General features: G+C 37.7%; 1 pseudogene; it reads left to right on the top strand.

Moving 5' to 3' along the window:
• The first annotated feature begins 852 nt into the window (after positions 1-852).
• Positions 853-17,913, top strand: LOC100614310 (mammalian ependymin-related protein 1-like; annotated as a pseudogene).
• Positions 17,914-18,354: the final 441 nt, after the last annotated feature.

The raw sequence follows: 18,354 nt of genomic DNA, 5'->3' as shown, positions 1-18,354 counted from the left end.
TTCATACCTTTTCCAGCTTCTAGAAGTTACCCAAATTCCTTGGCTCATGGCCTTTTCCTCCATCTTCAAAGTGCATCACTTCAATCTGCTTCCATTGTCTCATCTCCTCTTTGACTCTCACGTTCCTGCCTCCCTCTTGTAAGGACCCTTGTAATTGAATTGAGCCCATCCAGAGACTCTAGGATAATCTCTCCATCTCACAATCTTAGCCTAATCACATCCACAAAATCTTTTACTATGTAAGGTGACATATTTATGGGTTCCTAGGACTAGGACATGGACATCTTTGGAACCGTTATTCTGTCTCCCATACTTACTAAAAAAATAATAGTAGCACAGAGATATAAAGTAAAAAGTGAAATCACCTCCAATAATTTTGACTGCTTCTATTATCTAGTTCTTTGGCTTATTTGACATGAAATGCTAGATAACTTGCTTCTATATCTCTATTTCTTAATTCATCAGCTTAAAAAAATATATATTGACTCTCTGTGACAGAAACAACCAATGGGGAAAGGACTCCCTATTCAATAAATGGTGCTGGGATAACTGGCTAGTTACATGCAGAAGACTGAAACTGGACCCCTTCCTTACACCATATGTAAAAATTAACTCAAGATGGATTAAAGACTCAAATGTAAACCCTGTAAACCCTGGAAGAAAACCTAGGAAATACCATTCTGGTCATAAGCCCTGGCAAAGATTTCATGACAAAGATGCCAAAAGCAATTGCAACAAAACCAAAAATTGACAAGTGGGACCTAATTAAACTAAAGAACTTCTGCACAGCAAAAGAAACTATCAACAGAGTAAACAGACAACCTACAGAATGGGAGAATATATTTGCGAACTATGGCATCTGACAAAGGTCTAATATCCAGAATCTGTAAGGAACTTAAATCAACAAGCAAAAAACAAACAAACAAACAAAAAACAAAAACAAAAAAACATTAAAAAGTGAGCAAAGGACATGAACACTTTTCAAAAGAAGACATACACACAGCCAACGGGCATATGAAAAAATGCTCAACATCACTAATCATTAGAAAAATTCAAATCAAAACCACAGTGAAATACCATCTCACACCAGTCAGATTAGCTATTATTAAAAAGTCGAAAAACAACAGATGCGGCTGGATGCAATGGCTCACGTCTGTAATCCCATTACTTTGGGAGGCCGAGGCGGGGGGATCACCTGATATCAGGAGTTCAACACCAGCCTGGCCAACATGGTGAAACTCCATCTCTACTAAAAATACAGAAGTTAGCCAAGCGTGGTGGTGCATGCCTGTAATCCCAGCTACTTGGGAGGCTGAGGCACGAAAATCGCTTGAACCTGGGAGGTAGAGGTTGCAGTGAGCCAAGATCGTGCCACTGCACTCCAGCCTGGACATCAGAGTGAGATTCCATCTAAAATGACAACAACAACAACAACAACAACAACAACAGCAGCAGATGCTGGTGAGGTTGCACAGGAAAAGGGAACACTTATACACTGCTAGTAGGAATATAAATTAGTTCAGCCACTGTGGAAAGCAGTTTGGCAATTCCTCAAATAACTTAAAACAGAACTACTATTTGACCCAGCAATCCTATTATGTATATACCCAAAGTAATATAAATCATTCTACCATAAAAAACACATACATGCATATGTTCATTGCGTTCAATAGCAAAGACATAGAATCAACCTAAATGCCTATCAACAATAGACTGGATAAAGAAAATGTGGCACATATACACCATGGGATACTACACAGCCATTAAAAATTAGTTCATGTCCTTTGTAACAGCACAGATGCAGCTGGAGGCCATTATTCTAAGTGAACCAACACAGGAACAGAAAATCAAATACTGCAGGTTCTCACTTATAAGTGAGAGCTACACACTGAATACACGTGAATACAAAGAAGGGAACAACAGATACCAGAGCCTACTAGAGGGTGGAGGATGGGAGGAGGGAGAAGATTGAAAAACTACTGGGTGACAAAATAATCTGTACACCAAACCCCCCTGATATGCAATTTACCTATATGACAAACTTACACATGTACCTCTGAACCTAAAATAAAAGTTTAAAAAGTATCTATTGAATCTCTGAATTTAACACACCTGCCTCCCTTCTCTTGCCCCTTGACACTTCCTTACTTCTTTAATTTAGTTATATTTTAAATAACTTTTTTTTTTTGGACAGAGTTTCACTCTTGTTGTCCAGGCTGGAGTACAATGGCATGATCTCAGCTCACCGCAGCCTCCGCCTCCTGAGTTCAAGCAATTCTCCTGCCTCAGCCTCCCGAGTAGCTGGGATTACAGGCATGCGCCACCATATCCAGGTAATTTTGTATTTTTAGTATAAATGGGGTTTTGCCATGTTGGTCAGGCTGGTCTCGAACTCCTGACCTCGTGACCTGCCTGCCTTGGCCTCCCAAAGTGCTAGGATTACAGACATGAGCCACCATGCCTGGCTTAAATAACTTTTTTTTCCCCTTTTTTAATGTGTAGAATAGGGATGGTGTCTCACTATGTTGCCGAGACTGGTTTCAAGCCCCTGGTCTCAAGTGATCCTCCCACTTCAGCCTCCTAAAGTGCTGGGATGATAGGCGTGAACCACCACACCCAGCCTTATATAACTTTTGACATTGACTTTCAGAACTCTTTATTGATTGCCCACACATAAGATGTGAACGTTATTGTACCTGTACTTTCCTCCATTTTCCCTCTGACTCCTCTATGTTTGGCTTCTGTCTGTGATATCATTAGTTGTACATTGTTAAGGATTACTTTTCTGTAATTATAATTAAACCTTTCATGTGCTTTGTGTATAGATTTATTCTAAAATTGAACGTTAATCAGTGGGACTTTCAATATAATGATGATGAAGATATTAACCACTGAAGAATCAAGTGAGTGTTAGGCCTATAGAAAAGAAAATAATAATCCTACATCACTGAAACTGTACTGCTTGGGAAAAAAAAATATCGTAAGCATCAAAATCAAATGGAATCTTTTTCCCCTTGAGCAACTACTCATTATCAGTCTACATTTTAATTTGCCTCATACAGATCCATGACTTTCTTGGATAGCTTTTGTTTTACTGGGTACTCTATTGCTTTTTTCTTTTTTTTGACTGTCATGTTCAAGGAAGAGAAGAAAAAAAGCCTTAGTGTCCTATTCAAACTGTATGTTTTGTAAACGCCACTTAAAAAGAAAGTTATTCATGTTATATTCGTGTTCATTCTTGGATTCCATTTTCATTTTGCTGGAATAACACCTGAAGTAATTTTTTCATAAATGGTTCATTGGAGGTTAACTTTTTGGGTCTTTGCTTCTTCGGAAATGTTGATAATTGTTTGGCTAGATGTGGAATATTTGGTGAGAAATTAATTCTCTCAGAAATTTGAAGTTGTCATTTAATTTTCCTCTCACATTCATTGCTGCTACTCAATACTCTGATGCCAACAGATGTTCCTGATAGCTGATGATGAGAATGGAAACTATTTGCATTTTCTGCATTTTCAGCAGAAGTTTGTGAGTATGCTGATTTCTCTACAGTCTTACTGATAGGATGTGCTGCCAAATGTATGGATTTTTGTCAAAGTCAAAGGTTGAAAATGATACTCAGTTTAGTTTAGCTCATATTTACATGATTATTATTATTATTTTTAGAGATGGGGTCTCTCTGTGTTGCCAAGCCTGGTCTTGAACTCCTGGGCTCAAACAATCCTCCCATCTTAGCCTTCCAAAGTGCTGGGGTTACAAATGTGAGCCACTGCTCCTAGCCTCTTTTTGCTTTCTTATTTACTTACATACACTTTTGATTCAGTTTCTTCCAGAAGTCTACTATATAAACAAGTTTTTCATTTTTACTTATCGCTTTTTTTGTTGTCTTGGTTTTGTTTGTTTGTTTTGTTTTTGAGACAGGGTGTCTGTCACTCAGCCTGGAGTGCAGTGGCACAATCTTGGCTCACTGCAGCCTGGACCTCCTGGGCGCAAGTGATTCTCGCATTTCAGCCTCCTCAGCAGCTGGGACCACAGGCACCCACCGCCACACCTGGCTAATTTTTATATTTGTAGAGATGGGGTTTTGCCATGTTGCTCAGGCTGGTCTTGAACTCCTGTGCTCAAGCAACCTGCCTCCTCAGCCTCCCAAAGTGCTGGGATTACAGGTGTGAGCCACTATACCCAGTCTTTTTCTTCAGGACTTAGACACTCTAATATACTCTTCCTTTTTTAATGATATAAGTATTGTCACAAGACCAAACTTACACACCTTACTTTCTTCCTTAGGATGAGTGTACCCTAGGAGACTCTCTGGACTCTGACATGACCTTTCTTGCAGAGGTCTTGTGGTCTCCACTCTGATTCCTACCACTGTCACAGCTGAAGCTCAAGCTGGCCTTGATGACATGTTCATTCTTCCTTTCAGTATTGGTTAGTGCCTCCTCAAATATCCAGGAATGACACAAATCTAATGAGAAATAAAAATTATAACCCTACTCTCACTAAAATGGCCATAATCAAAAAATTAAAAAATAATAGATGTTGGTGTGGATGCAGTGAAAAGGGAACACTTCTACACTGCTGGTGGGAATGTAAACTAGTACAACCACTACGGAAAACAATGGAGATTCCTTAAAGAACTGAAAATAGAACTACCATTTGATCCAGCAATCCCACTACTGGGTATCTAGCCAGAGAAAAAGACATCATCACACGAAAAAGATACTTGCACATGCATGTTTATAGCAGCACAATTTGCAATTGCAAAAATATGGAAGCAGCCCAAATGCCCATCCATCAATGAGTGGATAAAGAAACTGTGATATATATATATATATATATATATATATATATATATATATATATATATATATATGATGGAATACTACTCAGAATACTAAAAGGGAATGAATTGATGGCATTTGCAGCAACCTGGATGGGATTGGAGACTACTATTCTAAGTGAAGTTACTCAGGAATGGAAAACCAAACATCATATGTTCTCACTCATAAGTGGGAGCTAAATTATGACCATGCAAAGGCATAAGAATGATACAATGGACTTTGGGGACTTGGGGAGAAAGGTGGGAAGGGGGTGAGGGATAAAAGACTATAAATTGAGTTAAGCGCATACTGCTCTGGTGATGGGTGCACCAAAATCTCACAAATCACCGCTAAAGAACTTACTCATGTAACCAAATACCACCTGTTCCCTCAAAACCTATAGAAATAAAAACTTTAAAAAACAAAAATAAAACAAGAAATAAAAATTGTAAAACTTTTCTGAAGGAAATATATGAAGGCACATGAATTAAAAGAGATACTATGTTCCTGAAAGGGAAAATTTAATGATATTTCTCTCTAAATTAATTATTTGTTACATTCCAATAAAAGTAAAAATGTAATCCTTTTCCAACTTGAAAAGGTATTTTTATTTTATTTTATTTTATTTTTAAGACAGTGTCTTGCTCTCTTGCCCAGGTTGGAGTGCAGTGTCATGATCTTGGCTCACTGCAGCCTCCGCCCCCGGGTTCAAGTGATTCTCCTGCCTCAGCCTCCCAAGTAGCTGGGACTACAGGTGCATGCCACCATGCCTGGCTAATTTTTGTATTTTTAGTAGATATGGGGTTTCATCTTCTTGACCAGGCTGGTGTTGAACTCCTAGCCTCAAGTGATCTGCCTGCCTTGGCCTCCCAAAGTGCTGGAATTACAGGCGTGAGCCACTGCTCCTGGCCTAAAAAGGTATTTTAGAGGTCATTAGGGAGATTTCTGAAAATCTTGTAACGAAGAGTAGTACGTAAACCATCATCTAAAGTTACAGTAACTAAACCAACATGATGCCAGTGAAGACTAGTGGAATAAAATATCAGACCCAGAACAAGGCCAAGTACATATGAGAATTTAATTTATGGTAAAATGACATTTCAAATTAGATGGAAAACTCTAAAATATTTTAAAAAGGGTAGCATGAGCCGCTTCAACGAAAGTACCAAAAATGCAGCCTAAAATGGTGCTACTCTAAGTGTGGTTTACACACTGATGTTGATCCATAGCCTGTTCAAGGGCCATGATGAGGTAGTTTCTAAAATTGAGTGTAAGCATCTAGAAACTTTTAGAGCAATTTACATTGCTGTGACCTCCACGTGTGTGGTTGTTGGGCCAGTCTTGCTGAGCAGTGTACGTTGCCGTCTGGATGCTGAGAACATGTGTGGTGCGGTGATGGTCATGGGGCCTACATAGGCTAGTCATGGGCAGTAGGACTCTTTTACAATTAAGAACTGAATGCAAAAATACTGAGTTTAGTCTGGGATAATGTAACCGCATTTTAAACATTTTTACAACATGCTACTTTTAATGATGATTTTATTTTTAATCAATTCTATTTGAAATTCACAGTTTAACATTATTAGTTCAATTCAATAATTACATTTTTATTGCTTATTTTTTAGCTTTGTATTTTGAAATACTTTCAGGCCCACAGAAAAGTTATGAGAAAATGTAAAACACCCTTGTATACTCTTTAGCCGTATTTTGTGGTTGTTACTTTTAATATTTTATCACATTTGTGTTATTTTCCCTTTCTTTCTCTGTATGTACATACATGGCTGATGGTACTTTCTGAGAATGGCCACAGCGTTAGCCATTGTCCCACAGGCTTTTCTAGAATCTTGCCTCTCCCCATCAAGAGATGCATCTATAGCCCCTCCTCTTGGATTTGATACTGCTACAACAAATAGAATATGGCTGCAGTGAGGTTACACAACTTCTGAGGTTAGGTCCTAGAAAGGATACAACTTCTGCCTCGTTACCACTCCTGAGACACTCACCCTAGGAGCCGCCCAAATGCCATTTAGTGAGGAAACCCAGGCCATATGGGGAGGCCACAGGTAGGTTTTCTAGTCAACAGCATCAGCATTGGTTTGGCGGACAGCCAGCATTCACCACCAGACAAGGGAGTGGTGATTCCATACTCAACCCTTTGTGTCTTAGAGCTGAGGCCCCAGGTATCACGGAGCAGACAGAAGCCTCCCATGCTGTTTTCTGTCCAAATTCCTGATACACAGAAACCACAAGCATAGTAACTGGTTGTTATAAGCCACTGCATTTTTGGGGTAGTTACTCAGCCATATTAACTAGAACAACACATTAATAATCTTTTTTCTTTCTTTCTTTCTTTTTTTCTGAGCCATTAAGGGAATTCATTAGGGATACGATGCTCATTACCTCTTAATGTTTGTTAAAAGCCAGGAGAGTTTCCTGCATAACCACAGAGCAGCCATCAAAATCAGGAAATCAACATTGAGACAATACCACCTTCAAATCCATGGATCCCACTCACGTTGTCCCAACAGTGTCCCATCCAGCTCTAAGCTCCGATCCAGATCACATGTAGCACTTGGTTGTCATGTGTCTTGAGTTTCTTCCAATCTGGAACTCAGCCTCCATCTGGCTGTTATAACCTTAGCAATTTTGAAGAACACAGGCAATTTACTCTGTAGAATGTCCCTCAGTTTGGATTTGTCTGACATTTGTTCATGGATATTTCTTTATTTCCTCATAGGTTTCCTCAGGTTATGTATTTTTTTCAGAAGTTTTATTGAAGTGATTCTGTGTTCTTCTTAGGGCATTAAATTAGGAGGCACGTGATTTTACTGTTTATCGCTTGGTTAAAATTGTGCCTGCTAAGTTCTCAGCTGTAAGGTTAATAAACATTGTACTTATTATTTTGTGTAAATTTTGTGTTCTTTATCAGAATCTCACCCACTAGTTTTAGTGTCCATTTGTGATTCTTTGCTTTAATCAGCTGTTACCATAGTGGTTGCTAAATATTGATTTTTAAATTTCATTATTCCATCCACATTATTTATTTATTTATTTTTTGGTAGAGACGGGATCTCACCATGTTGCCCAGGCAGGCCTTGAACTTCTGGCTTTAAGTGATCCTCCTGCCTTAGCTTCCCAAAATGTTGGGATTACAGATGTGAGTGACCACGCCCAGCCCCATCCACATTTATCAGTTGGCATTCTACCATAAGTTATCATTTCCCTTTTTTGTATGTGTATATATATATGTCTCAAGATTCCTATTTCAATCAATGCACTATAATGTTACTTTTTTTTTGTTTTCTGAGACAAGGTCTCATTCTGTTGCCCAGGCTGGAGTGTAGTAGCACAATCACCGCTCATTGCAGCCTCGACCCCCTGGGCTTGAGTGATCCTCCTGCTTCAGCCTCCCAAGTATCTGGCCCTGCAGGTGCATACCACTACGTTTGGCTAATTTTTTAAAAAAATTTTTATAGAGATGAGGTCTTGAGCATCTTTTCATATGTTCATCAGCCATTTGCATATCTTTTTTGGTAGAGTGTCTGTTCAGCTTTTTTAATGTGGTTATTTGTCTTTTTATTATTGAGTTGTAAGACATATATCCTGACATAAGCCTTTTGTTAGATATATATTATATATATTATAAATAAATATATTTATTTCTTATAAATTCTTATAAATATATTTATTATAAATAAATATATTTTTATATATTATAAATAAATATATTTATATATTATATAAAAATATATTTATATATTATAAATAAACATTTATATATTATAAATAAACATATTTATATATTATAAATAAACATATTTATATGTTATAAATAAACATATTTATATGTTATAAACATATTTATATATTATAAATAAACATATTTATATATTATAAACATATTTATATATAATATATAAAAATATATATCTATTATAAATAAATTTATATTTATATTATAAACAATCTATTATAAATTTATCTATTATAAATACATATATTATAAATAAATAATAGAGACATATATTATAAATAATTATAAATAATTCTCCCATCCTGTGGCTTGTCTTTTGATTTTCTTAATGATGACTTTTGAAAAGAAAATAATTATATTTTTTATAGTTTGAGTTTTTTGTGTCCCATATGAGACAACTTTGCGTACTTTAATGTTATAAAGATTTTCTCTACTATGTTTTCATTTAAAAGTTTTGTAATTGCTGTTTTTCCATTTAGGTTTACAATATACTTCTAGTTTTTGTGATTGTGTGAGGTAAGGATTAATGATCTTTTTTTCCTATACAGAACAATATACAATTGTTCTAGCACAATTTCTGGAAAAGACTTTCCTTTGTTCATTGAATTGCCCTGGTACATTTGTAGAAAATGAATTGACCATATGTAAATGGGTCTATTTCTAAATTCACTATTCTGTACATTGATCTTTTTGCTTTCACCAATACTACATTGTCTTAATTTTTGTAGCTTTATAGTAAATCTTGAAATCAGATGTTTTCCTTCAATTTCTTTTTTGTTTCTTTTTGAAACAGGATCTCACTCTGTTACCCAGGCTGCATTGCAGTGGCACAATGATGACTCACTGCAGCCTCAGTCACCTGGTTTCAAGCAATCCTCCTGCCTCAGCCTCCTGAGTAGCTGCAACTACAGGTATATGCCACCATGCCTGGCTGATTTTTTAAATTTTTAGTAGGGATGAGGTCTTGCTATGTTACCCAGGCTGGTCACGAACTCCTGAGCTTAAGCAATCCTACACACTTCAGCCTTCCAAAATGTTGGGATTACAGGTGTAAGCCACCATGCCTGGCCTCTCCAACTTTATATTTTTAAAAATGAGTTTTGCGTTCTACGTCTGCAGGAATCCCCATCATAAATTTTAGAATTAGCTTGTGAATTTCAACAAAGATACTTGCAGGAATTTTGATGGAGATTCCATTGACTCCATAAATCAATTTGGGAAGAACTGAGAATATTGAGTTTTCCCATCCTCGAACATGCTATATTGCTCCATTTACTAAGGTCTTCTTTAATTTTTTTCAACAATATTCTATTCTTTTCAGTGAAGAAGTCTGCATGTCTTTTGGTAAATTTAATGTAGCCAATTTAAAAATTTTTTCTATATTATTTGTTATTATATTTATTGAAATATAATATTACTGACTAATAATAAAATATTATTTGACTAATAATAAAATATTACTACTAATAAAATAATCTGTTTTTTGTCTATTTCATGATTTCTAACCATTTTATAATATGTCTCAAAAGTGTGAGTTAATGAGAGATTGTCCTTCACCACAGATAGCTTGGAAAACACTTGTCTAGAGATAGAAAGTCTAGGTCTGGTAAGTGCTTTCAGCTCTCATCATCTTCCAAGCATTAAGAAAGGGACAAAAAGAGCCAGAACAGTGCATGCTCAACTCCTTTGGAGAAATTATTTGGGAATGGCACATATCAATCCTGTTTATATCCCATGCCATACCTAGCTGCAAGGGAGGCTGGAAAATATAGCTTTACTTGGCTTACGTGGATCCAGTAATAGCTATTACTGTGGAAGAAGGGAAACATGGAGATGGTGGGGAACTATTAGCAGTCTGCCATTGTTGTTCTCTCTGGACACTTAAAAGTTAATGCACTCTTCCCTTCCACTGTACAGAACACACTGATACCTCCTTCAGTGAGACACCTCAAAATCTCATCCAGTTTAATGGCTAGGATCTCAAGGTGATGTGCATTCTTCTCCACCAAGTTTGGAGATGCTACGCATGGTCTTGTGACCTATAAAAAAATCACATCATCTGTATCTTTTCCTTTGTATGCAGTATGAAATGGTGGACTAGGACCAGTGCAACTGTTATAAAAACCCTTACTTGGAAAAGCAAAGAATGTGAAGTACACCACAGCCAGTGGTCCATAACAATGATCAAATCTGGAAGCATTGGATTGTGAAGACTCCCTGCCCTAGCTAGCAATGGAGTGATGCTTTGGTTGGACTCTGGTTCTACTCTTTGGGAAGAATCACCTTGTCTGTTGTTCTCTGTGGCCCCTAATTCTGCAGTGACACTAGACACTAGAGAGTCTGGCCCATTTGAAGTCTGTGTAGCTTTCACCACCTATGTCCTCTCGTTGCAGGATACACTCAGCTCTTCCCCAGGGGAGGCAATCAAAAGTCTTAACAAACTATTGTATCTGGTTCAAAGTCCAGGATCTCAGGTTGATGCACTGTCTTTTCAATGATGTGTTGGAGGCTTTATAGTCGATTCTAGGAACTAGCACTCACCATTTCTTCTCCCAATTCATTGGCCAGAACTTTACACTTGGCCATACCCGACTGCAAGTGTAGGAAATGTAGACTTCAACTAGATGGGTTTGTCCTTGGCTAAAACTTAAAGAACCTCTTATTAGATAAAGGATACTCATGAATAGTCAGTTTCTGTCACACCAGGGCAGGCTGTCTCTCTCCGACACCACACTGGCCCAAACATGGACCTCAGCATGATTCCATGATTCACATACACACATAAATGCATACACACCCAAAGCTTTTGTTGGTGATAATAGACTATTAAGTTTGGGGAAATTGATGGCATTATGTAACACATGATTAAAGTTATAATATTAGAACTTTTAGAAACAGCTTTATTGGGATATAATTTTTTCTTTTTTTTTTTTTTTTGAGATGAGATCTCATTCTGTTGCCCAGGCTGAAGTGCAGTGGCACAATCACGGCTCACTGCAGCCTCAGCCTTCTCAGGTTCAGGTAATTCCCCCACCTCAGTTTTTGTATTTCTAGTAGGGACGGGGTTTTACCATGTTGCCCAGGCTGGATTTGAACTCCCAGACTTAAGCAGTCCTCCTGCCTTGGCCTCCCAAACTGCTGGGATTACAGGTGTGAGCTACCGCACCTGGCCTGGGGTATGATTGATATACATAAAAACTGCACTAATTTAATGTATATAATTTGATAAGTTTGGACATCACATGCACCAGTGATACCAACACTACAGTCAAGGTAATAAACAATCACCTCTAAACGTTTCCTTATGTCCCTTTGCCGTGTGTGTGTGTGTGTGTGTGTGTGTTACGGACACTTATGAAATCTTCACTTTTAACAACTGTTTAAGTGTACAGCACTGTATTGTTAACTATAGGCACAATGTTGTACAGCAGATCTCTAGAACTTACTCATTTTGTGTTAACTGTAATTTTATACCCATTGAACAGCTCCCCATTCTTCCCTTGACCCATCTGCTGGAAAGCACCATCTTATTTTCTGCTTCTATGTTTTACTATTTTAGGTACCTTACATAAATGGAATCATGTTGTGTCTGTCCTTTTGTGCCTGGCTTATTTCATTTAGCATAATGTCTTCTAGTCCATACCTGTTGTTGCAAACGGCAGGATTTCCTTCTTTTTTAAGGCTGAATAACATTCGTGTATGTGTGTGTGTGTGTGCGTGTGTGTGCGTGTGTGTGTGCATGTGCCACATTTTTTAAAGCTACTTATCTCTCGATGGAGGTTTGTGTTGTTTCTGTATCTTGGCTACTGCAGATAGTGCTGTAATGAGCATGGGAGTGCATATATCTCTTCAAGGTCCTGATTTCAATTCTTCTGGATAAATTCCCAGAAGTGGGACTGCTGGATCATATGGCAGTAATGATCCAGCACTTTCTTTTTCTTTAAAGATCCTCAGCCATTTCATTATATTTTTTAACTCCCTTTCTGCTTTCTCTTTACTTTTCTCACTCTGTATTTACAGATTATTGCTCATTCCGAATGCTGAGTGGCTTAGCTTTCTTTCTGTGTTCTTAACTACTTATTACGCCCTTACAGTCTCACTTTCCACCCAAGTGATTTTTTTAAGGAATTTTACTAAAGGGAAATTGTTCTCCTCTAAAAGGAAATCAATGGCCAAATTTTAAAATTATGATTTTCTTTTACCCTGATCTGAGTTTGTGCATGGTAAAGAAGAGATTGGAAAGAAAAAGCTAATATTAGGTTGGTGCAAAAATAATTGCGGTTTTTGCCATTACTTTCAATGGCAAAAACCTGCAATTACTTTTCCATCAACCTAATATAAAAATATAAAGTACACGTAATTGCAGAGTAAGATTATGAACATTTTACTTTTTTCTCTTTTACAAATTTATTATTATAAAAATGTATTTCCTTGATCATAGGAAAAATATAACAGATGTATTAAAAAAGCAATATTTTTTTCCCTGAAAATCGGCAAAACTTTGGCATAAATTACATTCAACCTACCGTCCTGTCTGCATTTCCATATGTAAGAAAATAGAAAAGATCAAATGAGAATAGCTAAAATTCATTGGGTGCTGACTATGTGCTAGGCAATTCACTAGATACTGTATATGAATTAACTAACTCAATATTTATAACAACCCTATAGAGCAGGTACTGTTTTTATTATTTTCATTTTATAGATACGAAACAAAAGCACAGAGAGCTTGTTACTTGCATGAACTCACACAGGTAATAATAATAATAATCAAAACAAATGCATAGAGCACTTACTGTATTAGAGTGCTTCTCTAAGTGCTTTATGTATAATAATGCCATTTAATTCTCACATGAACCCTGTGTGATAGACAATATTATGGCCCCCATTTATAGATGAGTAAATTGAGGCCCAGGAAGGTTCAGAAACTTGTCTCAGGCTGCTCAGCTAGTAAGTGGTGATATGGCTTGGATCTGTGGTTCTGCCCAAATCTCATGTTGAATTGTAATCTCCAGTGTTGGAGGTGGGGCCTGGTGGGAGGTGATGGGCTCAGAGGGGTGGATTTTTCATGAATGGTTAGCACTGTCCACTTGGTGCTATTCTTGTGATAGCGAGTGAGTTCTTATGAGATCTTGTTCTTTTTTTTTTTTTTTTTTGCGACGGAGTGTCACTCTGTCGCCAGGCTGGAGTGCAATGGCGTGATCTCGGCTCACTGCAACCTCCACCTTCTGGGTTCATGCCATTCTCCTGCCTCAGCCTCCCGAGTAGCTGGGACTACAGGCACTCGCCACCACGCCCTGATAATTTGTGTGTGTGTGTGTGTTTTTTGTAGACATGGAGTTTCACCGTGTTAGCCAGGATGGTCTCGATCTCCTGATCTTGTGATCCGTCCGCCTTGGCCTCCCAAAGTGCCGGGATTACAGGCGTGAGCCACCCTGCCGGGCCCGAGATCTTGTTCTTTACAAGTGTGTTGTAATGTCAGAATAGCCTTGCTCTGTCCTGCCCCTGCTTTCACCATGTAAACTGCTTGCTTTACCTTCCACCAAGAGTAAAAACTCCCTGAAGCCTCCCCAGAAGGAAATGCTGTCATGCTTCCTGTACAGCCTGCAGAACTGTGAGCCAGTTAAACCTCTTTCCTTTATAAATTACCCAGTCTCGGGTATTTCTTTACAGCGATACAAGAATGGACTAACACAAGTGGCAAGGCTGGATTTGAATCTGGACATTTTGGGTGCAGGTCCACGCTCCTAAGCTTTGCACTCCTAAACATTAACATGCACTGCATGAGCTTGAATCATAAAGTTAACAAGTTTATCCTGTCAAATATGAGGGTTCTTGCAGAGACTACCTTTGAGAATACCAGTATCAGGGATGTAAACCCTGGTGAATAAGCCTGCTACTGCTTGGTCATTATGTGTGTTAAGTTGGTGGAATTGAATTTCCATGGAATCTAGTTGGGTGCATCCATTCACAGCAGGGCAGGAGGACTCCTAGGAGGGCAGGGTTTGAATTACAGCAACCTAGAAATGAAGTGAGACCCTTGCCTGGAAAGTAAACACCAGAATGCTTATTCAAAAAGCAAAGCCTGGATTTGTTAGGCTCTCTTGAGAGATGCCATAATTATGAAAGGCCTTATCCCTGCTGGCTTCCTGTGCACAGCAAAGCCTAATGATGCTGACAGGTCATATAAGCTTGCACTAATGGGCTCATGTTTTATTTATTCAGGTGCTGATTTGACATTGCCCAGCCCCAGTGAATCTATGGATTTGGAAATAACTGGGTTCTCTCTCCATACTGTGATGTTATCTCCAAAAATGAAGGAAATGAGAAACAGGAAAGGCCTTGGATTCCCTGCAGATAGCTCCCATAGTTTACAATAAGAATTCAAATACTACAAAAAGCACTAGGGAACATTTAAAACACAAATCAACAGTGTTTAATATGATATATTGCAAAGAAATTTTTGGCACCGAAAGTCTCTCTTTAAGCAACACTTCCACCCAGTGCCAACTAAATAATGTAACAGCATCTGGACTCTTTCTAAATTGAGCATGAAATTATGTATTTCTCCCATGACACAGATGATACCAAAAGGCAACATTTCCTATAATAAAAAATGAAGGGTAAATTAAACAGGCTAAGGAAGACTCTCTTGTGCCTTCTTTGTTTTATTTTTAAATAACTTTTATTGTTGAAATAAAATATACCTACAAGAGTAAAAAATCATGGATGTATATCTGGGCACATTTTTATACATACCCAGGTAGATCCTACATATGTTAAAAGTATAATAAGCAAAAATTATGAATAACTATATGCTAATAAGTTTGAAAATTTAGACAAAGTTGAAAATTTTTTTGAAAAACACAAATTACAATTTTTATACTAATCTTAAGTGAAATTAAATACGTGAGTTCATAATGATGCTTTAAAAATTTGGCTCTCTTTGAAGGGTGATAGGGAATCAACTCATTGATTTTAATATTGTTTTTCTTAAAAATGAAAATAAGCATTTTTCCTGGCTTCCTTATAGAAATTGTACTAGATATTGTTAATTCCATCTACATGAGTATTTGAACAAGCTCCTCTGTCCTCTGCATTTCCTATAAAATGGCGTTTGGACTAGGCACAGTGGCTAAAGCCTGTAATCCCAGGACTTTGGGAAGCTGAGGTCCACCCAGACTTTGTCAATGACTTATCTACTTTCTGTTACTATGGATTTGCCTATTCTGGACATTTTATATAAATGAAATCTTATATGACCTTTGTAACTAGCGTTTTCCAGGTTTATCCATCTTATGGAATGTGTCAATAGTTCATTAATTTTTACTGGTAAATACTATTCCATTGTATGAATATACCACATTTTGTTTACTCATTTACCAATACAAGAACATTTGGATTGTTTCTGCTTTTGAGCTATTATAAATAATTCCTCTATGAACATTTATATGCAAGTTTTTGTGTATACATATGTTTTTTTTTCTCTCTGATATATACCTAAGAATGGACTGGGTCTAGATAACTCTGATTTTTTTTTGTTTGTTTTTTGAGACACAGTTTCGCTCTTGTTGCCCAGGCTGGAGTGCAATGGCGCGATCTCGGCTCACTGCAACCTCCGCCTCCTGGATTCAAACGATTCTCCTGCCTGAGTCTCCCTAGTAGCTGGGATTACAGGCACCCACCACAATGCCCAGCTAATAACTCCGAAAATTTTGAGGGTCTAGATAACTGAAAATTTTTCAGAACTACCAAACTGTTTTCCAAAATGGCTACACCATTTTAAAATTCCATCTGCAATAGATGAGGGTCCTGATTTCTCCACATCCTCACTAACACTTGTCTGTCTTTTTTTTATTATAGCCAGTCTGGTGAATATGAAATGGTATGTTACTGTGATTTTTATTTGCATTTCTCTGATGGCTAATAATCTTGAGAATGTGTTTGTGTGCTTACTGGTCATTTTTCTGTCTCCTTTAGTAGTGAAATGTCTGTTCAAGTCATTTTTTTTTTTTAAATGTAGGGTCTCACTCTTTCCTAGGGTGTAGTGTGGTGGCCAGATCATAGCTCACTGCAGCCTCCACCTCCCTTGCTCGAGTGATCATCCCATCTCAGCGCCCCTCTCCTTATCCCTAGTAGCTGGGACTACAGGTGTGTGTGCCATCATGCCCAGCTAATTTTTGTATTTTTTGTAGAGATGGGATTTTGCCATGTTGCCCAGGATGCCATCCATTTTTTAAATTGAGTCGTTTGGGTTTTGTTGTTGATTTCTAGGAGTTCTTTATATATTCTGAATATTAATCCCCTCTCAGGTATGATTTGCAAATATTCTCTCCGATTCCCTGGGTTGCCTTCTCACTCTATTGATGGTTCCTTTGATGCACAGTAGTTTTTAATTTTAATTAAGTTCTATTCATCTATTTTTTTTATTGTCAGTTGTGCTTTCGGTGTCATATCTAAAAAAAATCATTGCCTAACCCCAAGTCACAAGTATTTACTCCTATGTTTTCTTCTAACAATTTTATATTTTAGCTCTCATGTTTGGGTTTATGATTCATTTTGAGTTAATCTTTAAATATGGTGTAAGGTAGAGGTTCCAATTCATTCTTTTCCATGTAGATATTCACTTGTCCCAGCACCGTTTGTTGTATTCTTCCCCTATTGTAGTGTCTTAACATTCTTATTTATTTATTTATTTAATTTCTCCAACTTTTTATTTTATTTCCAACTTATATTTTAGGTTTAAGGGGTACATGTACAGGTTTGTTACATGGGTAAATTTCATGGCCATTCATTGAAAATCAGATGGTCACCAGGTTGTGTACCAGCAGAGCAACAGTTGCAACAGCTGTGCCCCATTCTCCTAGGATAGTCTGAACCAGCACATGCAGTGCTGGATGAGAGGATGGTGTAATAATTCCCTGCAAGAGATTATTTGAATATATTTTGCTCCGTAAGGATGGAGTGATGTTTCAGACTGAGAAAGCTACCAAGCAGTGCTCAAAGATGACTCTGACAGAGCCCTAGGAGCCTCCTGACATTCCACAGAACTCCACCTTTGAAGATCAATACTCTATTGGGGGCCCCCAGGTGCAGACCACTGTCCAGGTGTCATCGGACAGAAAGTCAGCCAGATCCTAGGAAATCTGGATTGGCATCTATACAGTCAAGGATTGTTGTCCTGTCCGGGAAGCATTTATCAAAAATTACCGTGTGATATTGTCCATGTGATTTTTTGACACATGGCTGGGCTTTAAAGATCCCTTGGTGTTTACCCCTCCGAGCACATGCCAGATGGCCCAGGCACAGAAGAAGAGCAAGAATTGTTCCTCGTGAGACTGTGAACACACAGAAGTTATAGCATTGGATGTCAGTTGCCAATGGATTCTGCTGGAGATGGTTTTGAGGCTAGTTGGGATAAGAATCTTTATTTGAGATAAATATAATTCTAGGAAGATACACATTGCTGTGGGTTTTTTGGTATGTTTGATTTTGACTACTCAAGATATGTTTACAGAAGAAAATTGAATGGAGAGGATGTGGTAACTTGGGCTGGCTAGATGGCTAATATGAACACTTCACATATTTCCAATGCCTATTTGGGTCTGGGTTTTCTGCATGTGCAGGTATATATCCAGTGCAGTGCAATGCCATACAAAGAAGGGAGAGGTCAGTAGGAGCAGTTTACCTTGGCAGGAAGGAGTAGTTTTTTACCAACATTGTTCCACATTGTTGGTGATAATAAAAAGCAGAATGATTTTGGTCAAAAATAAAAGG

Source organism: Pan troglodytes, chromosome 7 (assembly GCF_028858775.2).
Source record: "Pan troglodytes isolate AG18354 chromosome 7, NHGRI_mPanTro3-v2.0_pri, whole genome shotgun sequence".
NCBI lineage: Eukaryota > Metazoa > Chordata > Mammalia > Primates > Hominidae > Pan > Pan troglodytes.
Note: the sequence above shows the minus strand (reverse complement) of the source record. Positions and strands in the feature narration are given on the sequence as shown.